The following is a 23,213-nucleotide window of genomic DNA, read 5'->3' on the forward strand; positions in this document are numbered from 1 at the left end:
CAGGTAACACACGTAATTCCTGGAGGTGGTAAGCATATAACAAGTGTAGCTAGAAAGAGATTTGATGAATCTGGACATTTTAATTACTCTTCTTCCATGCTGATCTTCTCTGGGAAGATTCAGGCTATCTTCAAGGAACATTCTAGAATGTTCTAGGCTGTGTGCAGAGGGTGATGGGACCAATGCTTCGAGCTCTTGGTGTGGGGTAGAACCGGAGCTGACTCAGTTTCATCTTCCATCCTTTTCCTCTTGCTCCATCCAACAAGCTCCCAGCATGCAGCAGGGCCTATGGCTCATGCCCAAAAGTGCCAGTGCTGAGTGAATGAGGAAACTGATTCTTGTTATGTGTGAGGATGAAAAAAAGTCCAGATCTGGGGGTCTGGGCTCATGATCAAGATACCTACCAAACACAGCAAACTCTGTGGTGGGGACTGGAGAGAGATCGAGTCGCTAGCTGCCAGAGGTGTCTTATCGTCTGGAGACCACAGAGTGGCTTTTCTAGATTCTTTATATGGAGCAATGGTTCTCAACCTTCCTAATGCTGTGTTCAGTACAGTTCTTCATGCTGCGGTGACCCCCAACCATAACATTATTTTTGTTGTTATTTACTAACTGTAATTTTGCTAATGTTACAAATTGTAATGTAAATATCTGTGTTTCCAGTTGTCTTAAGAGGTCACTGTGAAAAGGGTCATTCAACCCCCACAGGGGTTGTGACCCATAGGATAAGAAGCACTGATACAGAGTCTTAAAATTCTGAGCCAGAGTCCTGAATAGAGGTGTTCTCGCCCCAAGCTTCTAAGAGAAAGAAAAACAGACCATTGAACGAATACACCTAAAATGAGTCTTTTTTTAAAAAAATGACTTAATAAAAAAGATACAGCTGGGCAGTGGTGGCGCACGCCTTTAATCCCAGCACTCGGGAGGCAGAGCCAGGCAGATCTCTGTGAGTTGGAGGCTAGCATGGTCTACAAGAGCTAGTTCTAGGTCAGGCTCCAAAACTAACAAGAAACCCTGTCTCAAAAAAAAACCCAATAAAATAAAATAAAATTAAATTAAAAAAATAAAAAAGATTCGTGTGTGTGTTGCCTGTATGTCTGAACACAACGGTCAATCCTGGTGCCTTCAGAGGTCAGAATAAGGCATTATCCCTGAACCTAGAATTATGGATAGCCATGAGCCACCACCTGGGTGCTGCAGACCAAACCTGGTCTTAACCACTCAACCATCTCTCCAGTCCCATGAAGTGAGTCTTCATTCTCTCTCCTACTGTCTGAATGATGCTACTTGCTCTGTGTATTTGTACACCTGTGTGTGTGTGTGTGCCTGCCCACACGTGTGTGTGGTGTGTGCTCAGATGTGTGTAACTTGTGTGTAGAGGCCAGAAGTCAACATTGTGTGTTATTTTAAATCTCTATCTTATATTTTGAGACAGGGTCTCTCACTGAACCCAGAGCTCGCTGATCAACGTGCCTGGCCGGCAGGAGCCTCAGGATCCTCCCGTCTCTACATCTCCAGCTCTGGGGTACAGGTGTGCCACTATGGCCCCTTTCTTACCAGGTCTTCATTTGACCAAATGATCCAGCACCCCAGCCCTGAATGATCCCATTGCAGCCTTTCCCGTTTACATGGAAACTCTCTAAAGCCAGGGGCTTGTTCTGTTTTGTTTACCACTTACCAGTGTGCAGAACAGCACAAGAAGGTTCTGTGCAGGGCTGAGGTGAAAAAGCACTGGTTTTACCCTGTGTGATGGATCCTGAAGTTACAATACTGGCCTGCCAGGTAAGGTGTGCCTACTGGTGCAAAGTGGCACCAAGCTTAGAGTAGTAACCACTGCTTTCTGTTTGGACCCGAGGCCTTTTCCTCAAGAAGGAACTCATTTCTGGTTCTGTAAAAAACAAACATTGCAGTAACTATTGTCCCAGGATTCCCCCAGAAGGGGTTAAATTCCTATTCTCACAACTGAATTTAGGTTTCAGTTCTCAGAGAAGGGCAGAACAGGTGTCTCTCCCACAAAGAGCCATTTATCCACGATGCCCTTGTATTCAGGGACAAAGCCTGAGCCAGCCTCACATTGTCGCAAGAACAAATCTAGCAGCCCCTTCTGAGTCACATCCAAACTTGCTCAATTTTGTGCAAGTATGTCCAAAAATGATAAGACGAAACCTCAGTCATTTAAAAATATACTAATATAACTCTGTTTGTTAACTAATCATATTTGAGATGACCTAACTGTTCCCGGAACTCCCCTTAGCTGTGCTTAAAAAGAATCTGCATGTTCCCCTCAGGATTCTTGCCGTTTTGTACTGGTGAACGACCCCACATGCACGCTGGGATATTAATAAGCGCTCTTTGCTCTTACATACTATTTGAGTCTGGGGTCTTCCTTCAGCATCTCCTCAGACCCTACACTCTATTCCTCATCTCTTTAGGATTTTATGTAGCCCAAGCTGGCCTTGAACTCATTATGTAAAGGATTCTGACCTTGAACTTCAGATCTTCCTGCCTCTACCTCCCAAGTGCTGGGTTTACAGGTATTATGCCAGCAAGGCCAGGTTTATGTGATGCTAAGCACTCTGCCAACTGAGCTGAATCCCAGTTGCACTGAATGATTGTTTCTCTATCAACACCTTCTCAGAGTCTTAGGAACTCTTCAAGCCTGGGTACTACCCAAAACCTGGCATAGTTTAACGGAAACTTTTCTCTGAATGTTTGATAGAGCTATACTGCAATCTCACATTCTGCCAGCAGGTGTCACTGTTCAATAACATGTGATGCTGAACCAGCACCGTGTTCAATAACGTGGTCCTGCACCCCGCCCCCATGGAGGAGGTAGGTGGCTGCTGTGATCACTCCAGAATGCTACAAGTCGTCAAACTGTGAAAGGGCTGATGGGAGAGAGCCATGATGATCAGCCAAGGGCAAACACCCCCGAGGCACCGACAAGGCTGCCCCCCTAAATAGTTGTGGACTTAAACCTATAGGGCCCCAGAGCGGCCACATTTCCCCCCGCAGGCCCACCTTGTCCATAGCAGGTGGAAGCATCTGTGATTTTCAAACAAAACTAAACTTATCTGCAACATAATTCCTCTGGCCCTTAGGGTTACATCTTTACCGTGATTGAATAACGAGAGTGGCCACAGTATTTATAGCACCTCCCCTGGCACTTCCCTACCACCCACAGGTGAAGAGTGGGGAAATCTTAGGGGGATTTCGTCCAGACAGGAATGTGAAATCCCCCCAGTCACCTGTGACCACTCTCTTGTGCACAGTGAGGGAAAGAAAGATTCCTTCCAGACTAGAGGTTCATAAAGGTCTGCCTGTCGCTCATGCGGTCCTAAGCTAGGGGTACTGTGGATACCCATGTAACCAGCCCCTGGGGGTTTGGAAATCTTGCGATGCCTGCCTGGCCCGATGGGTGCATAAAGAGTGAGAACAGTCCAGTCGGATCACGAATTGATTCATATACTGCCCGTTTGCACGTAGGCATTACAGAACCTTAAAACTCGGAGTTTAGGGCGGTGGTGGCACGCGCATTTAATCCCAGCACTTGGGAGGCAGAGGCAGGTAGATCTCTGTGAGTTTGAGGCCAGCATGGTCTACAGAGTGATTTCCAGGACAGTCAGGGCTACACAGAGAAACCCAGCCTCTAAAAAAAAATTTTTTTAAATCTCAGCGTTTCAAACGAATTAAGCAAGGTTTTGCTCCTGTGATTATTGTTATAACCTCACCCTGCCAAACGTGCCCCCGCCCCCATTAATGAACCTCAACTCCCCAATGCAGGGCCTGGCACTACAGCAGCCCTCCGCAGGCTTTCCGTTATTACAATCCCGGCTTCAGGCCCAGCCTTTCCCAAAAACTCCTCCAGAGGGATCGAAGCTGTTGCTGCAGACGCCAGGGCAGAGGTGCCTGGCTGCAGCCTCCACCACCCCAGGGAGCCTCCGCAAGAGGGCGGGGGCGGGGGCTGCAGAGCTCGCCCGCCCGCCGCCCCGCCCCGCCTCAGCACCCTGTGCGCCCTGCGCTCTCGGGCGCCTCGCAGCGCTCAGCACTGGGAAACCCACGACCTGGCCCGGAGAGTAGAGGGGCCGGGCGGGGAGAAGGGGCGGGGCACGGCATGGGCGTGGCTGGCAGAAGACGAGAGGGCGGGGGTAAAGGGCGTAACCCGAGGGAGGGCGTGGTGTAAGGGACTCGACAAGGGGCGTGGCGGGCGTACAAACCCCGCCCCTGGCACGTCCCTCTGTCCCTCCACCCCCCCACTTTAGAGCGGTCGGTTGGTTTTTCTTCTCAGTGCACGAGTCGCGCTCGAGCGGCCCGCGCGCTTGCTGCAGGAACCAGCTCCAGGCGCTGGCGCCGGGGCCGCGGGAAGGAAACGATTTCGCTCTCTGCAGCAGCGGGCGCGGCCCGGAGCCCCGCTAGCGTCCAGAGCTCCAGGGGCTGCGGCCTCTCTGCGCGGTAGGTGGCGCGGGACGCCGAAGACCGGGTGGGTGGGCGCACGGTGGGCCTCTGGGACCCGAGGAGGAGGCAACGTGGGGGCCGCCGCGCTATGGGAACTGAGAGGGTGGGCGCGGGGCAGAGCGTGGGTATAGGGTGGGCACCCGGCGCGAAGCGCTGGCTCTGGAGCCCTGTTCGCTTGGGTCCCTGGAGAGGGGCCGGGCGCCGCCCAGCGCGCTGCTGCCTGTGCTGCTGAAGGCGGCTCCTGGAGGCTCCAGGGTCCCACCTGCGGGGGCGGCACTGGGCGGGGGCCTCAGTGGAGCGGGGACTGTCGCGCCGCGGGGATGAGCCGCGGCGGCTGCAGAACGGAAAGAAGCCTGGGGCGCGCGATAGTCTCCGAGCGCCCTAAGGTTCTGTTCTCGAGGCTGACTTTGGTTGCCCAAGTAGAGTGGACCCCTTCTGCACCGAGCATCGCTACCCTGCTGAGTTAGTTTCGCTTTTCCCGCCAGTCTGGGTTCTTATTTGCAGCGGTTACCACTGTCCCGGTCCCCCTCTTGCTGCGGCCCCGTAGCGCCTCTCTATGGGAGACCGCCTGGTGTCACTGCGCTCGGCGCCAGCCACCCCGGAGCCGCCGATGCTTCTCCCGGCAACCGAGGTTATGTCAGGAAATCGATGGAAACAGAGAAACAGGAGCAGCCTGAGTCGCTGGTGGAGCAGCAGGATGGATTGCCCCGCTCCTGCCGAGTGTGTAAAGAGTCGTTAGTTTCCAAGTTTACCAATGTGCGATGGCAAAGGCTCTGAATGTTCGTCAAATGTTGCCTTTAAAGATGCTGGCCGGCCAGGAAGTTGTGTGCTTTTGAGTATGGGCGTGTGTCCTCGTGTGTTTGTGTGAGTGTCTGTCAGTGTATCCTTGTGAATATGTGTTTTCTAAGTGTTCTTGCGTGTTCACATATTTCTGTGGCATGAGCATGTGTGTGTGTGTGTGTGTGTACGCGCGCGCGCGTGCGTGTGTGCCATCTGGGGTAACCAGTGGGGCTGGCCATTGGCTCTCCAGGCTGTGGAGTGTGACCCCCTTGCTTGTTTGGTTCTGGTAAGTGGGGTATTGCTGGAGTGTTAGCTGGCACCCATCCAGGGAAGCCCGTGAGTGCCATCTGACCAGGACTCTGGCTCTTCTTTCTCTCTTCCTCTCTTTTTCTCTGAAAGTAAACTGTGCAGTGTAGTGGTGAGCTGGCAGAGGCTGCTTCCTGAGTGAGTAATATTTAATTAAATACTCTAGTTAGGAGCATCAGAAGCTGCTCATGAGCTGAGTTCTAACAGGTGTTTATAGGAACAGTGCTGTCCCCCATGCGAAGGCTTGGTGTCCTTGAAGATGTGTGTGTGTGTGTGTGTGTGTGTGTGTGTACACACTGAGGTAGGATGGCCTGGAGGGAGTTAGCTTTCTTCGTATTTGTTAGATCTGAGGAGAGTAGACGGCTTTTCTAACTTCCATCCCTGGGAGGTAGAAATCATTACGCCAACATTAGTGGCACAGACAGAAGGAATCATGGAGTCGGGGAAAAACACTACATCACTTAGAGAATATCCAGCTAGACCAGCCCTTTCCCAGTAGAAGCCCAGTGGAGAGGTTGGGTGGCTTACCCAAAGGGCTATGGACCAAGCTCCAAGTCCTGTCCTGGCTGTTTTTGGTTAGTGTCCCCGGCACTGAGGTCATAGGCCAGGCAGCTGCGGAGTGATGAACTGGATTAGATCATTTGAACCATTTCTGCAGGGAGCTCTTCCAGTAGATGGAGGTTATCTGGATGGGAGGTGTGGAGTTGCTGAATCCAGAAACTTTACAAGTCTTTTTCTGACTTAGCCTAGATCCCACTTAAATCAGCCAGACCAAGCCCTGGGGAGAAGCCTCAGCTGTTAGAGTCTCAGGAAGGAGTGGTCTTGCCTGGGGCCCTGGGTGAGGTCACTTAGGGGGTAAATGAGGCTCCCTGAGTGTGAAGTTGTGCCAGCCAGGATGGACACACCCTTCAATGGGTTCCTCACGGCTACTATGTGAAACTGGGCCCCTCGGAATCAGCATAGATGTTGAATTCTCCTTGCTCCTAGGAGGTGCTGCAGCTCACGGAGATGTGGGTGTACCCTTCTAGAACCTGCCATCTTCTCCTTCCTGGGCGGATGAAGCTTGCAGGCAGAGGTATCTTCACTTTGACCAAGTCTTTGCTTCTCACCGGGTTCCAAGTTTAGTCTAGGAATTTCACACCACTCCCTTTCGGAAACAGGGTGTGGCCGGTATGCGTGAATTGATTCATCCTCGTGTTATGGGTGTGAAACACGTGACAGGTGTGCCTCAGTCTGTCTAGGTGTTAAGTGCACAGACCCTGCATTCACTGCAGGCCAGGTCAGTGAGCACAGAGCACATGGCTGTCTGACATCTAGGGCTTTCCGTGCACCCCTTCCCCCATTGGCATCCTCTCCATCGGAGAGTCTGAGTGATGCCCATGCTGCCAGGGCTCTGATACGAGCCTTTGTCTTACTCTTAGTGGGCAGTGGCTTGAGCGATGTCCTGGTACTCTGATTGAAGCCTTTGACACGTTAACTTGTCTACACTTCCCGGGAGCCCTGGACTGTGGGCTCTCCCTCCTTCCATCCCTCTTTGCCCCAGCTGGCAGGTTACGTAGTCAAGATCTGTTTGCCGTTGAATGGTGAAGTCAAAATTCCAGTCCAGACTTTAGTCACCAGAATGGCGTCTCTCTGTTCTGCCTTTCCTGTCCCCTCAGCAAGTTTGTGTTAACTTTTACAGTTTTTATTATTGCATGTTTATGTGTATATGGTGTGTGTGTGTGCGCGTGTGTGTGTGCAGAGGTCAGAGGACAACCTTGGAGAATCTCTTCTCTCTACATTATGTAGGTGCTGGGGATCAAACTCAGGCTGTTAAGCCTGTGTAGCTAGCCTTGTCTGCTGAAACATCTTGACGCCTTGTTAATTTTTTTAATGATTTATTTTGTTGTTATAAAAATAAAAAATCCAAGCATGCATCAGTGGAAAGGAAAATATACTGAATAGGTCCCCACATTCCCTCACCAGTTTCAAGGACCAACACAGGCCCTACATGGATGCCCGTTTGAGCACATGAATGTATACATACATGTTGGGATATTCTGAAGCAGAACTATGTTGTCAGTTTACCAGTAGCTACCTTTTAAGACGAACTTAAGGGGGAGAATCGGTTTTATAAGACACCGTGTCACTCCTTATGAGGGTAAGATTTGGGTCAGTGTGAAGGTGACGTTGACACTTACGTATATTCTGGTCAAGAGGACTGCACAGCCAGTCAGGGCCTCTGGGCAGCATCTTGCTTATTTAGCCTTGTAAATGTTCTGCGCGTTGCCTAATATTAAAAAGAATGAGTCTGAGGGTCATGAGGCAAACCACATCGGCTTAGGCTCCCTCGGCCTCCCTGAAGAGTTGGGCAAGAGAAGCCGCCGAGGCACAGCCAGCTCTGCCTGCTGTGGAGGCCCAGGCCTTGTGCAATGCTGGTGCCGGGGGTCATGGCGGGCTCGGGTGTCAGGGTAAGAGAAATGATTTGTCAACAAATTCTGGACCAGACCTCAACCCAAGCTTAGCTCTTCAGCTGGCAGTGCCGTCCGTGGATGGAGGGGGTCTGGGGGCCTCTGCTTCCTCCATGCAACGTCCGGGAAAAGAAAGGGAGCTCTGGGCCGGCAGGGCTAAGCGTGGAGGAGATTGGGATGTGACCTCACACTCAGAAAAGGACAGCAGAGTGGGACTCCAGCGACTCAAGGTTGGAGAGCCCTGCCCGTGACAAGGTCTCCAGTCTGCCCCTCACTGTGAACCCTGCTTACCAGGTTACCTGAAGCTGCTGGCTATGTTTTGGGCCACCTTGGTGGGTAAAGTTACAGCTTTCTGAGTTATTTTTCTTGTTGCTAAGACAGAATACCGGACAAAAGCAGCTTAAAGAAAGGGTTATTTCGTCATTTTGGGGAAGGTGTGGCGCAGAAGCCTGAGGTGTCTGGTCCTGTGGTGGTCACAGTCAGAAAACAGGCAAAGACGGTGCTGAGACTCAGCTCGCTTTCTCGTATTTCTTCAGCCCAGGAGCATCCCAGACATTGCCACTCACACTCAAGGTGGGTTTCCAGCTTCAGCTATACCTCTTTTGAAATACCCTCACGGCACACCCAGAGGAGCGTCTCCTAGGTGAGTCTAAATCCCATTAAGTTGGCGAGGCAAACTAAATATCATAGCACCCCTATCTTATGAACATCTGTGTCTGCTTCTCACCCCATCCCTAAGGAGCAAAGGCTCTTGCCCTTTGGGTCACCTTACCTGTGCAAGGTGACCTGCCCTCCAGAACAACTTATGTTCGCTGGAAAGAACCCACAAGCCTCTGGGGACGGACTTTGTGGGTATGGGGCCATGGTGGCAGGGGGCACAGAGTTGGGTCTGCTGAACTGATTGGTGCTGAGAGTTTTCATTTATTATTGCAGTTCTGAGAGTTATGAAGGACGCTAACAGGTTGACTGGCTGGCTGAAACATGAAAAGCTGGCACTCTGTGTTGGAAAGGAGATGCCAAATCTCCCTGGGTTTAATGGAGGAAAGAGTCAGCAGCTGGAAAGATTGGAATTCCAGAGGGGCAGGCAGATCTCCCACTTAAACCTCACCGCCCATCCTGGGACGGTCCAAAAGATGAACTTCCCACCAGTACTCTCGGAAATGGATTTGGGAGAAGAGATCCACCACTCCTGAAGTGCTGGTTGCTCTTCTCAGGCCTTACGTGGAAGCCTGAGAACTCTGAGATCAGTGGGAGTAATTGGATGGGGCAGAAGGAGGCCGAGTGGTGGCTCGCAGCCTCCAAAGCCCAGGTGGGTGTAATCAGTAATTATGGTAATGGAGGCGGGCAGAGCAGCAATCACAGGCGTCTGGCTCGTGCAGACTTATGGGGCTGGCGAGTTAATCACCATGTTCCTAGAAGTGAAATAGATGGGAAGCCTGCTGCATTCTTGACCGTGCAAGCAGAAAGCCTCTGGGGTGGGTGAACTGAAGACAGGCCCAAATCATAACAACGGAAGCGTGGCTCCTCCACTCGTTTCCAGCTTGAACCAGTTTTCAGGCCCTGAGCTCAATGACAGGGAGGCCAGGCCTACCTGAGTATACCCAGTATCACTCGCGAAAACTTATACTGTTAATCTTTTGGCCAGGCCTCCCGGAGGCCCTTTGAGCAGGATGACTGTGCACTGGGAGAAAGGAACAGAGTACCCCGGGCCTCCTGGATGTCGCCGTGAGCTAACTTGAGTCCAGGAGACTGGAATTGTCATTGTGGTCCTCCCTTCCGACAGGGGCTGATGGAAGTCATGTGATTCATGGATTTTCAGTTTAGATCCAACTCGGAGGGTGCTGTGGGTCCCTGAACATATCCTGTGGTTATTTTTTTCCCAACCCCAGAATGTAATTGGAGCAGAAAGTATAGCAGCTGGCAGAATCATCACATTGACTCTCTGACCTGCGGAGTCAGGGCCCGCTACAGTGACCAAAGTCAAATGGAATCCTTTAGATATGTGCCCGCCCAGGGAGATCATACATTGGAAGCAATGCCATCCCCTTTAGGGGGATTTCAGAGATGAGCACCCCCGTCAAGGGTTTGAGAGATGCCAAGGGTGACAGTCTCTCCACCCAGATCCCCATTCAACTCAACAAAGGACATGCAGCCTATGCAAAACACATATGGGTCTCAGAGAATAATACTGCCCACCATTAACTGGACCAAATGTCCACTCCAGCTCAGCTGCCATTACAGATGTGACCTTCTTGTTTAAGCAAATGCACACATCTGGTACCTGGTATATGGCTATTGACCTGGCAAATGCCTTTTTCTCCAGACCAGTCCATAAGACCTTCCAGACTTTTCAGTGGGCAAGGCCAGTAATACAATGCGTGGTTCCACCTGAGGGGCAGTCAGCTCCCCTGTGCTGTGGCACAGTTTCTTTCCTGGGGACAGTCCTGCTTACCTTTCCCTTCTACCATACATCCCACCTGGTAATGGTGTTGATAATATGATGCTGATTGGATTGACAGAGCAAGAGGTGAAAACCACCCTGGATTACTGGTAAGACAGCTTCATGAAAGAAGTTGGAAATAAGACCTACTGAAGTTTAGGGGCCCTTTGCATCAATGAAGTTTGTATGAGTTAGTGGTTTGAGGCATGCCAGAACACCCCTTCCTAGGCAAAGAATAAGTTGTTGTGCCTGGCCCTGTCTCCAACCCAGAAAGGAGCATAATGCTAGCAAGCAGACGTTTGGACTTTGGAGATAGTACATTCCTCGGTTGGGTGTGTTACTCTGGCCCATCTATTGAGGGACTCTTCAAGCTGCTGGATTTGAGCGGGACCAGACTGGGAGAAGGCTCTGCAACAGATCCAGGCTCCCCTACCGACTGCTTTTGTGTTTGGGCTGCTTGATCCAGAAGCTCCAGCGATCCTTGAGGTGTGGTGGTAGATAAGGATGCTATTTGGAGCCCTTGGCAGCTCCACATGTGAATCACTGCACAAGTGTTTGGGATTTTGGAGCATGGCCCAGCTGCTATCCCCAAATCACTACTCTCCTTTTGAGCCTCCCTTGGCATGCTGCTGGGTCTTACTGGAAAGCCAACCTTTGACCATGGGCCACCACTTTGTCATTTGATCGGAGCTACGCATATGAGCTGGTGTTATTAGACCACCCTAAGCCATCACGATGGATATGTACATGGGAGCAGTCTATGATCCAGCAAAAGGTATTTATATGAACCTGCGCGGTGCTGAAGGCTCAAGTGTGTGTCTGAGTAGACGGAAGACATATAGCTAGATATATGTGTCCAGGTAAATGGCCCCTAAAAGATGATCTCAATAAAGGGGATGTTAGTGTTCAAGTGGACAGGGATGATTTGTTTTGAAGATAACTGGCCAGCTTCTTTCCTATTGCCCAATGATGTCCTAGAGTAGCCGTGGTGCCAAAGAAGAACGCTGCGTGAGAAACAGAGAAACTGACGCTTGGGAATTATGTATGTAACATGCGTTCATGGTTTGTTTCTGCCTGGTGAAAGGGGCTGGCAGCTCCTGAGGAATGACATGTGAGGTTGACCGCTAGCTCTGCATGCACAGACATGCATGCATGCACACATATATCCATGAAAGTGCACACACGCACGAACGAACACACACGGTGTCTGGTGAGGAGGCTGAAGCTGGAAGGTCAGGGGAGGTAGCTGTCTAACCCAGACCTGCCAGTTGGGAGGTGAGCTGGCAGCACTTCTGGGGTACAGTGGGCAGACTTTGGGAGCTCATTGGACATGGAATGTTAAAGAAGGCTGAAGAGCTATAGTTGTTTCCGAGAAACCCGGCTAATTAGGTCATAGCGGATCCAGAGCCTAGAGCAAGGTCTAGAGACTAGGTCCGCAGAGGCCTTTTTATCCTGTCCTGGTGAACATGACCCAAGTAGACCTGTCCACATAGACAGGAAGACTTGGGGTTAGAGAGAGGCCTGGACTAGCAGCTAGGAACCGGAGCTTCTTTGTAAGGAGGTTTCTCTGTAAATAGATTGCATGGCATGAGGTGAGATGCCATGGGGAGATGGAGTCATGTTGGGCATCTTCTTCCAGAACTGGGCAGACCTGTGGTGGCTTCTCAGGCTGGGTGTTCCCTCCTGGTGCTCCTACTTGGTACTCCATGTCTGGGGAGTGACCACCCTTGAACATCAGCAGGTACTTGCTACCTGATGTGTGTCGGGGCCTCTAAGATGAGTATCAGAGTGTCCGAGAACCCTCTGGAAAACCTTTCTGTTTATGGTTTTATGCTTCTGTTTCCATTTTTAAAATTTTGAGAGAAAACTCTAAAATTGACCAACTTAACATTTCTTTTTTCCAGTCTTGGGGATTGAACCCAGAGCCTTGTGCGTGCTGGGGAAAAGTCTACCACTGAGCCACACTTTCAGCCCCTGGGTTTTTGAGACAGAGTCTTGTTTTAGCTTAGATTGACCTGGAACTTGTGATCCTCCAGCCTCAGCTTCCAGGGTGCTGGAGTTACAGGTATGCTCAGTTTGTATGATGTAGAAATAGAACCCAAGTCTTTGTGTATGCTGGACCAGTACTCTACCAGCTGGGCTAAGTCTCCAGCCAGGGGGAAGGTGGCTTTGTGGTCCACAAGTCTGGGTGCCAGAGAGATATGGCTCTGACTTCTTGGCCTTTAAGCGCCTCTCCAGCCTGGTCCTGGAACGAGAGGAGTAACACCAGTCATGGCCTTGCCTCTATTCAAAGGTCTCTGGACTGTGGTCAACACTCTGGCCTCTGCCTCCTAACTTCCTTTACCGTCCTAACCCCCCTAAGCCTGATCCAGCACCCTTGTTAATAGACCTACTCAGCAGAGGTCACCAATGACCTGTCCCCATGACCCACACATTTGGGGGTACCCTTGCCCTTGGGTCTCTCCTGCTGCTACCAGACCCTGTTTGCATCACTGCTGCCTGGCACCGAGCCCCGACCCTGAGACCTTCCTGTTCATCAACTGGCTTTTGGTTGCTGTGACAGCTATGTGTGAGAAACAACCCAGAAAAAGACAGATGGATTTGGGGCTGGTGGTTTCAGATTTTGTAGTCCATGGTCACTCAGCTCTGCTGCTTCTGGGCCCGTGTGAATTTGCACCTCTCATGAGCAGTAGGGCATTTGACGAGCAAAAGTGCACACCTCACAGCCGCTGGGAAACACGGAGACTGGCGTGCGGATGGCTACACCATCCTCTTTCTATTTCTTCCTGACAGCTTCTTGCATTCTTTCCCTACTCAGTCCGGCGTTCAGTGTGGGCTGTCTGAAGTCCCGGCTTCTCTAGAGATGGTTCTGCTAGAAGTCGGAATCCTTGTCAGGTGCCTCTGCTGGGCTCTCTGCTTGCCTCCCTCCAATGGCCCTGGGAGGTAGATACTGCTGCCCTGTTTATGGGTGAGAAGAGCGAAGTACAGAGATGTTCCCTGAGTGTGGACTCCAGGAATATGTGGAGCCCAGACACGACACATGCGCCCATGAGGAGGGTCCTGCCAGGCTGGGGAGTTTTCTTGGTTGGCGCAGGGAAGCTGGCCCTCATGGAGAAGTCTTAGAAGCGGCTGCATTACTGTATAGCAAGGTGGCATTCTCTGTCAGGCTCAGGTCGTTTGTGGGTGCTCTTGTACCCGTCTTTCACCATCTCACCTCAAGTTGTTTCTGAGATGTGTTGATTGATGGAGTTTTTTTTTTCTTTCTCAACTTGCCTGTTTTACCTTGCATATAAAATAAAACATAGCAAGTGGGGATCCTGGACAGTGTCTCTCAGAAGACCCAAATTCAAATCCCTGCTCCTTCCAACTGGCTGACTTTCCGAGTCAGGTCATCAACGCCCCCTTGGCAGCGCTGCCGTCCGTCCGCCGACCAAGGCGTAGGTGTCACTCTTGCCTCAAGTCTTTCTCTTGTGGCGTCTGTGATGATAAGATACTCCTGCAGCTGTTGTGGGCGGCCACAGAGGAAACCAGCTGTCAGAGGGGTTCGTTTGTTAGGGGATCACAGAAAACCTGCAGACCCAAAATTAACACAGGAGTCAGCGAGTGCTAGACTTCGTGAGGAGTGAGCCCTACCTGTCCTTTGTTCTGTGAAACCCTTCAGGGGTTTCTGAATGAGCCCTGGAGACAGGCAGAAAGCCCGCAGAAACGGAGTCATGTCGCTTGAGTCCTCTGCAAAGGAGGGAGACCTTCACATGCTTTCCGGATCCCAAGCTCTCCTCAGTTGGGCAATTTTAGGGCTCACAAGAACGGTTGGCTGTGTTTGTCTGGGATACAAGGAAATGGGGGAGGGGAGAGCTTCCTAAAGACATGCAGCAGTGTTCAGTTTATGGTAATTACCTATAGGTTATATATGTGTGTCAGGGTTCCTTTGAAAAGACTTTCCTCAGAGTGATGATCATTGCTCTGTCCTATGTGTTGACTCCTATGATCACCCCCCCCCCCCACACACACACACCATTTGCCCTCTAAGGTCCCTCAAAGCCAGCCTTCCTGCCACCAACCTGCTTTCAGGACTGTCTGGAAAGCTCAAGATAAAATGAACCCCTTTAAAAATTCCTTCATCATTCAACCACTGTCTCCTGAATGCCTGCTCTGTCCAGGCCGTCCTGGTGTCTGCACCGAGGGAGATGCCCAGACAGAGCTAACCCGGAGGTCGCGTCTGAGCCGAGCCCGCATGACTGGCTCTCTGTCTTCCCTGTAATGGTCTTGCCACAGCTGAGGTTTGCATTTCGGTCAGATGTTCACCTCGGAGACTGGCAGCCACAGATACCTTTAGTCCCCTGCCCTGACACCAGTGTCCAGGACTCCTGCTCACTCCCTTCTTCAGCAGGCATGGTCATCCTTCTAGGAAGGCCATGAGGTTCAGGAATAGCACTGGGGTTCTGAAAGATCAGAAGGGCTCTGGGGCCTTGGAGGTTTACACCTAGCATCCCCTGAACCTGCGTTTTTGGACACTTTTCCCCAGTTCCTACAGAGTCTTGGGGCCATTTGAACTGGAGGGGGGTACTTGAGCAGTTTAGGGGTCTCTACAAGATGAATTCCTTTTTTTTTTTATTTGAGTGGTAGTTTGCTCCGTTCAGCATGGATTTGGAGTCCATCCCCAGAGAAGCCGACTCTGAGAAGCCTTCTCCCCCCTTCTCTGTCTGAAATGCTTCCAGGAACCTGGCAGGAATCAATAGACGCAAACGATACCAGGGCCAGCCAGGCAGTGCCCTGCTGTTTCTGCAAGTTGCTGGGTGTCAGGTGTGACACATGACTTCACCTGGTGTGATTTGAGGGTGCATGGGGTGCTATGTCTGTTTCTTCCTGAGAAGGTGGGTTTAGAGTAACCCGAGGAAAAAGAGCTTTCTCTTTGGTACTGAGCCGTCTGTCCTTCCCCTCCAGCCAGGTGAAGCAGCTGTACTTAGACCTGGTAGAAACCAGGGCTCTATTTCTCTCTCCTAAGCGTGTCAGTGTGAGTTGCGACTCACAACCCTTCAGGAGGATCAGACTTCCTGTTGGTGTAGCTGGTTCCCTGCTGTCTTTCTGAATATTTTATAATGTGCACAGCGCATGCTGTTAGCACATGCCACCATCTCACAGGGCCCAGTATATGCAGTAGGACGTAGTGCAAGCCGTGGTTCTCAGGTCTTAACTGTGGTGTGATTTATGAGGCACAGTTTGCCTGCTCTAAGTGTCCACGTTGATTTTTAAGACATAGTACACAGGTGGGTAGCCATTGATGCGCTCTCTCTCTCTCTCTCTCTCTCTCTCTCTCTCTCTCTCTCTGTGTCTGTGACAGAGACAGGGTCTCTCTGTGGCTATGGCTGTCCTATAACTAGCTCTGTAGACCAGGCTGGCCTTGAACTCACAGAGATCCACCTGTCTCTGCCTCCCAGTGCTTGGATTACAGGTGTGCATCACTGCACCTGGCTTCATTAACATTTATGAGTCCGGTTTCTCCTCACAATGGCAGCATCCTTGCGAGCGAGGAGAGTCGGGGGAGACAGTTCTCTCAGGGTGCTTGGCCGCTGGCTGCGGTCCAGGTGGGCACTAATGTGATTTCTTGGACAAGCCACTTATGAACTAAATTTCACGTCACTTGAACAGTATCACTTTGACTCATCCTGTAAAAGTGGCACGGCTTTGGAAAGCCCCCAGGGAAAGCTGTCCCCAGGATGTGACCAAGGGTGGCATGTGAAGATTGTCCACGCTAGACCCATTGTGAGTTTGGGGTGGTCCTGGGTGTGAATCACTTATTTCCTTCCTGGGTTTAGGAAGGAGTCCAGTTCTTTGGTGCAGAGGGAGCATCTGTGTCTGATTTCCTTCTAAGTCTTCCCACTAAACACAAGATGCAGACTCTTCAGTCTGTTCACAGACAGCTAAAAACCAGCCAAGTGCTGCACATGGAGGTGCATTGCATGCCTGTCATTCCAGGACTTGAGAAGCTGAGGCAGGAGAATTGTAAATTCTAGGCCAGCGTGGACTACATAGTGATCCTGTTGTCAAAGAAAAGAAAAAAAAAATCAAAGTCGAAAGCTTAATGGAGTCACATAAGAATTCATGCTGACACAGTGATGTGGATGCAAGCAGTCACTGTTTTGTTGTATGTTTTTTTTCCATTTTTTCTGTGTATGTGTTGTGAATGCATTTTTATTGCGCACGCACACATGTGTGTTTGCGTGTGCAGGTGTGCACTCGCGAGTATGTATGCATGTAGAAGCCTCGGGCTGATGTTGGGAGCCATCCTCCATCACTCTTCCACGTTATTCCTAAGTCAGTTTCCTGGTCAAGCCCAGACTGCACCAATCTGGCTAGTCTTGCTAGCCCACTTGTTCCAGGGACTCCCTGTTGTCCCCTTCTGAGGATGCCATGACAGGTGGGCCACCATGCCCATCTGGCATGTATGTGGTTTTGGGGACCCAGGCTCTGATCCTCATACTCCCCCGTCCCCCCTAAGCCATCTTCCCCAGCCCCCCAGTGTGTCCTAACCCTCTGCTTACCACTGAGCTGGAAGCCAGTCAGGATGGGGGTGGTGAGACTCAGTCACTACAGAACCACAGCACAGCCCTGCAGTGGGATGTGCCGAGCTGTGTAGGGAGAGTTTCTGGCGGAGGGAGGCAAAGGGATGGATGATGCACATGACTGGGCCCAGGTTAAGGAGGAGGTGGGAGAGTGAGTAGCAGCGGGTTCAGCTCACCCACTCCCGATCCCCAGTGTGTGGCCCTCAGCAGATGTTGGTGGTGGCCACGTGAGCGACACCAGCATCTCAGAGGGGCAAAGAAAAGATCCCGAGGCTTGCACTTTCCCCAGACAGCCCTGGACATGTTTAGTGGTTCTGCTGGGCTGTCAGCAGATCCAGCCACGTCCAGCGAATCTTCCACATTCTCACGAATACCTAGAGCAGCTGCCGGCTGGGAAAGCTGGAAGGCTTCTCACAGCTACCCTCCGTCCAGAGCTGGGAGCTGACATCAGTGATTTACTCTTCTGCCTGTCTTCTACGTGTCTACAGGGACATCAGCCAGAGGTGATGCGGACTTGAGTTGGTAACCAGGAGGTAGAGGGAAGTGGGGGAGGGAGCAGGGTTCTCACACTTACTTCTGCTCTTTGTCTAAGAATTCACATTAAAACAAAACTGAGAAGATGGAGGCCTCGCCGCTGGGCTTCCCTTGTTAGTGCCACGTCTTTCTCTGAGAAAAACCAGCCCTGAGCGTCAGGCTTTAATTACCTTCCCGAGGGGCGCTTCCTGTGGATATTTCTAGTGATGAGTGGCTGAGACTGAGCTCCTAAATAAAATTAGGGTTTTAACTGGGTCATAAGCTCACATGCTCCCAGAGGCTGGGAAGGGAGGCAGCAGGGCGTCGGGAAGACTGAGGCAAAGAAGTGTGTGTCCTGGCTAAGGAGTAGCTTGACAGTAGAGCCCAGTGGTGAGGCAGCGTTGCCAAGAGTCTAGATTTGATTTTTTTTTTTTTAATAGAAACTTTGACACAGATGATTCAGCGAGTTTTGTTTGAGAAGTGCCCAAACTGCCCTGGTTGGAAATACAGTCTCTACGATGAGATGGAGGACAAGACTGGGGAGCCCATGGGGTCACACAGGGTCCAGGGCAGCTGAGATGGGAACTGTTTCTGCACCTGGTCCAGCCCCTGCCCACTTGCCCAGGTTGCATTGTGGGTAAAACTGAGAACTGACTCAGCAGATCCTCCTGCAAGAGCCGCATGCTGGCACTGAGGGGACAGCTGCCTACTCATGAAGAGATGGTGTTTGTGTGATTGTCTTCCTGGGTACCCTGCACAGAGCCTCTTAGGTCGGGTTCTCTCAGTTTTGGGGATCTAATGCACACCCCTGGTAGATAATCCATTATCTTTACATTGCAGATAAGCAAGCTGTGACCTGCTGAGGCTCCACCCCCTCTGGTGGGTGGGATTTGAGTACAAGTCTGATTCCCCTGTCTGCCTGTTAAATAAGTACGCAGTACTCAGTCTGGTGCCAATGACCTTGCCCCTGGGCCATGGCTGCGTTCTAATTATATCCACTGGCAGGCATCATCACCCACCACTTGAAGAGCACTGGGATTGGAGGTTGAGGCCCCCCTCGCTCCTCTCCTGTTGGGAACCTAGGGTACACAGGCTGCCCCACCTCTGAGGGCTGCTGACTAATTCTCTTTGCAAAGGGTTGTTTCACAGGCTTGCACTTCCAGTAACCACGTGGGTGGATTTGTTTCACTGAAGGGGAAAATGAAACAAAACAAAACATGGAGGGGTTTTCTTTCCCAAGAAGAGGACTCGGTGGCTCGGGGCATCCTGGTGCATTTCTGCAGCCAGCAGGGCCTCTTGGCAGCCCACTCCAGGGAGAAATCGCTTAGTCATTTGCAAGCGGATCCAGGTGCGGGGAGGTCAGGGAGGTGGAGGGGCTGTGGTGCACAAGAGGTCCTGCCCTGCCCAAGGAACCATAACAGCTGGGTGCTCCCTCCTGCTCAGCCCTGCCCCAGACTGCAGGAGGAGAACTGGGCAAAGAAGAAGGTGGCAGGTGAGACAGCCACCCTGACCCTTGGGGCTCATAGCACTCCCAAGGGAGATAGCCTGGCAAGAAGATGCGCTCAGCTGATGCAGGCCAGCTGTAGTTTGGAGACCGCGGGCGGGGGGGGGGGGGGGGTGGGAAGCGTGCCTAGGCTGCTTAGGTTCTGCTGGAGAGTGTACAAGGCAGTTCCAGGAGAGACTCGTGTGTGTGTGTCCACATGGATATTTCCACATAGCTTCATCCATGGCATCACTACACCTGGTTGGGTCCAGGCACTATCAAAGCAGAGCCTACTTCGGTGCTGGTATTGGCAGGATGCAAGGAGCCTCTGCTATGTCCTAAACTAAAGATAGAGCCCCTTTTAGTCGCCCTACAGTGAGGGAGCACAAGTGACGGCAGAGACTGATTGCTTGGGCGGCAGACATGGGAGGTTTGGTACCCTGTAGCACCTGTGTGTCCCTGTCTTAGAACACGGGCATAAACAGGCCGCACAGGGGCCACTCCGAGTGCAGCGGATAGTTGCTCTTCTCCAGGGTGGCAGCCTCTTGTCTGGATGAGGCCACAGGGGAAGCTGGGTTTAGTCTGTGTGTGGAGGAGGTTGATGCTGTTTTGAGCTTGGCTGGGAGTCAGAGCGATGACTGCATTCTAGCGTTGGCACTTCCTGCTTCTGTGACCTGAGTGTGCTGGTCACTCCTCTGAGCCTCCAGTTTCCCCCTGCGAAGTGGGAGTGTCAGAATGCCCCATGGAATGGGATGATACATGTAGGTGAGTTGCCTGGGGGTGCCCTGCCTATGGAATGAGGCAGCTTATCATAAAGAGGGCGGGTATCCAGATAACTCTCCCCAAATATAACACTAGTGGAGGTGGTAAGGGCAAAGGGACCAGCAGGGTTTGAGTTGAATTTTAATGGCAGTCAGGATTTACTCAGGTGACTATGGGAAAGCTATGTGGGGGCCGTGTCTCTGACACTGGGTCTTAGGTCTGAGAGGGCTGAGTGAGGGCCGTGTATATGCAAAATCTTCAGGGGTGTACCTAGGACTTGGATAATTGGTGCCTGAGAAATGTCATCGGAAAAGGCACTATGATGCCTGGATTTTCAATTTGATACTTGGGAGGTACGTGCGTGTGTGTGGGTGTGAATGTGTGTGTCATGTCTGTATGTCCGTCTTTGTCTTTCCCTTCCCCCTACAGGTCGATTGGTTCCTCGGTTCTGAGCTTTTTATTCTTCTCCGACCTCCCATTTATCACACTGCATATTAAGGGTGTCTGTGTGCCAGACTTGGCCATGAACCAGTCCCCTCCCCAGCCATAGGAAGCAGAGTGGACAGTTGTGGGCAGTGACAAGCCAGGTGGAGACAGGAAGCAGCTGCACTCTTTCCCCGTTTCCGGGCAGGTTAGGGAAGCATGGTGATTGTTCTGGGAAGCTCAACTTGGACAGCGCCTGGGTTTCCTGTGGCCAGTGAGGGTGGTGCCTTAGGGCTGAGGCTAGGGCTGGAGGTGGGCGTGGGCATTGGAGGCTTATAGTGCCCTGCCAGACCCTCAGCTAAGGGGGTGGCTGATGGTGATAGATTCCCCCCACACCCATGCCTATTACTGTGCCTTCTCTCTGGCTTTCTTGCTTTCTCCCTTGGCAGCATAAGTCCTGCCTGAGAGGCAGTGTTTGCAAGCTCTCTGAGTAGCAGGCAGGAGAGAATTGAAGTACTGGTGTAGCCGTTCTCTGCCATGCTCTTCTTCGTCTCCCCCTCCCCCCCCCCGCCCCGCCCCGCCTTCCCGTGTCCTGAAAACACTGTGAGCTTTGGTTCTGGCTTCTCACCTGGATCCTGGACAAGTGTCTGTGCTGCTTTGAGCCCTGCCTTCCACAGCTGTTGATAGGGGCGTGAGGCCCTTCTGCAGAACCACAGCTGGACTGAGCATAGACACAGATGTGTGGCTGATGCCTGTGGGCCACTGTACCATTGTTCAGACAATTGTACCTTTGTGAGTTGCTCTGCCAGATTCCAGATGCACAGCTGGACAAGGCAGGGTTCTTGGCCCTAAGGATTGGCCTTCCCTGGTGGGGACAGTCATATGAGCTGGTGATTAGAACACAGTATAACTGTGCAGAAGCCACCCTGGCAGGAGCCCAGCCTGCAGTGGTGCCCTAGAACAGGTCCTAATGAGGAGTCAGGAGCTGCAGAGGCAGAGTCTGCGGGGCAGCAGTGGGTGGACCTATGTAAGTCTCCCAGGCCACTGATCACCTGACTTCATAGCCCCGCAACACCAGCTCCCTTCAAGCTAACCCCACCACTCGGATATTGGAGTGCAGACCCCCTGCTCTCTTTTGAAGCTAAGTTGATATAAGGAGGTGTAGGGGCCCCCTGGATCATGTGGCTCAGGCTTTCTGGGGACAAGGCATAGAGACTAGATGTCCAGGTTGCATCTACTACAGTTTCTTTGCCTTCTTCCTGATCTTTCACGGCAAGAACTTCCTCCTACAGATAGGTGTGGAGATCCACTACTGCTCTGTGTTGTTCTTTGCAGCAGTGTGGGGAGCACTCTGGGAGAAAGACTAGAGGGTCATGATTAGCCATCGCCGTCTCTCAGGACAGGTCTGCCCTCTGCATGTTAGACACATCCACTGGTTTGGTAGCCAAGCCAGAGGCTTAGTTCCCTAGAAGATTTTGCCTCCTCTCAGGTTCCTCCCACCTCTGCCTCACCTCAGGTGCCTATGGGTGTGGGGTGGCCACAGGAGCCCCTTTGTCCTCAGGCATGATCAGTTTGTTTGGCATGCCTCAGTTAGTCCTTATAACATCGAGAAGTAAGTCCCCACTCCTTCCATCTCTGAGTGTTGTATTCAGTGGCACAGTAAGACCCTGGAGGAGCCGAGAAGACCCAGCTAGGGCTGTTGATCACTGTCCCTCAGTATCTGCCCTGAGGCGCCGAAGGAAGGGCCAGAGTACATTTCAGGTTCAGACATGGCTTAAGCACTGTCAGAGTTGCCCATATTATACAGTAGCTGGGACATGGCGGCTGCACATGGTGGGTACATGGTAGAAATGGAAATGAAGGGCTGAGCGAGTGAGTGAGCAAGGCCATCTCTTCACTGATGATGGAAGAGCTAGCACCTTTGATCTAGCCAGGTCATGCTTTATGAATGTCCACTGACTGGCTCTCAGGTGCTCCACCCATCATGTTCTGAAGCTGCTGTGTCTAAAACAGTGTCTGGCTTACCGTGGGATTGAGTCCCTCGACCTAGTACGATGGACAAGGTTGCCTTGGCTCTCTAGCCTTTGCGTTGCCCCAGAAGGATCAGGTCTGTCTCCTTCCTCCCCAAAACTGGCCTCTCCACACACACACATCCCCACCCTCCTCCTGAAGGTGGACTGAGGGAGGATCCCTGCTCGGCTCTCCCCACACAGGCTGACCATCTTCCTCCTGCAGGGCCGCTGTGTGTCTTACTTCTTCATGTGGGACTTTTTGTTTATCTCGCTGGTGGTTTGGAGACCGTACGTACATCCTGGGGTGAAATGAGAGGGACGGAGTTCCAGTAGACTCTCACTGTACAAGTTCAGTGAGGCAGGAGGAACCAAGCTTTACCAGGTTTCAGGGGAAAGCCCCCCCTCTAAAAACAGCCCCCCAATTCCTATGAACTGTTCAAATGTCTGAATTCCTGAGATCCCCACTCCCACCCGCTAGGCTACAGCAAGGGGAGTAACCTTGGCCATGATTCTAGGGATGGAGGCAGCAAAGTAATTGCTGTTACTGGAAGTAATCTTATTTCCTCTCGGCCGGCCTTCTCTGTCCCACTAGAAGAAAATTAAAAAAATAAAAACGAAATCAAAACAAAACAAAAACTTCCCCAAAACACCAAGCCGAAAGAATTCTTAAACCTCCCTAGTTTAGTCTGCGTGGTTGGTTGGGAAGGGCCGTGGAGGGGGCGGGCAGCTTAAACATTTGCATTCCTGGGGCTTAGCTGGCTCTTTGGGTGTAGAGTTTCTGGGTTAGTGGTCCACCAAGATGGAGTCAGAGCTCCTTACAAAGAAAGTGTGTGTGTGTGTGTGTGTGTGTGTGTGTGTGTGTGTGTGTGTTGGAATTTCAAATATCCTGCAAGGCATGGGTGGCCTCCTTCAGCACCAAGACCATGGAAACGCACTCTTGTGCTAGAGAGAGACATGTCGCCTAGTTGGGCCTTCAGACCCTTATAGCACGTTCACTGTGTGTTGGGGGGCACAGCTGAGAAGGGG

At 51.7% G+C, this 23,213-nt stretch overlaps 1 protein-coding gene across 2 annotated transcripts in view; it reads left to right on the forward strand.

Moving 5' to 3' along the window:
• Nucleotides 1–4,272: 4,272 nt before the first annotated feature.
• Nucleotides 4,273–23,213, forward strand: part of LOC121448738 (SPRY domain-containing SOCS box protein 1) — a 62,907-nt gene continuing 43,966 nt past the window's right edge. Inside the window, exons 1-2 of one of the 2 annotated variants that reach the window (XM_041652933.1) lie at nt 4,273–4,452; nt 8,528–8,634. The gene's annotated coding sequence lies outside the window, so the exon portion shown is untranslated. The remainder of the gene's footprint in view (nt 4,453–8,527; nt 8,635–23,213) is intronic. The other variant, XM_041652932.1, reaches the window with a different exon arrangement.

The sequence above is a fragment of the Microtus oregoni genome, unplaced genomic scaffold, assembly GCF_018167655.1.
Source record: "Microtus oregoni isolate MIOR12 unplaced genomic scaffold, Mior012 000005F_ref0000423, whole genome shotgun sequence".
Classification (NCBI taxonomy): Eukaryota; Metazoa; Chordata; class Mammalia; order Rodentia; family Cricetidae; genus Microtus; species Microtus oregoni.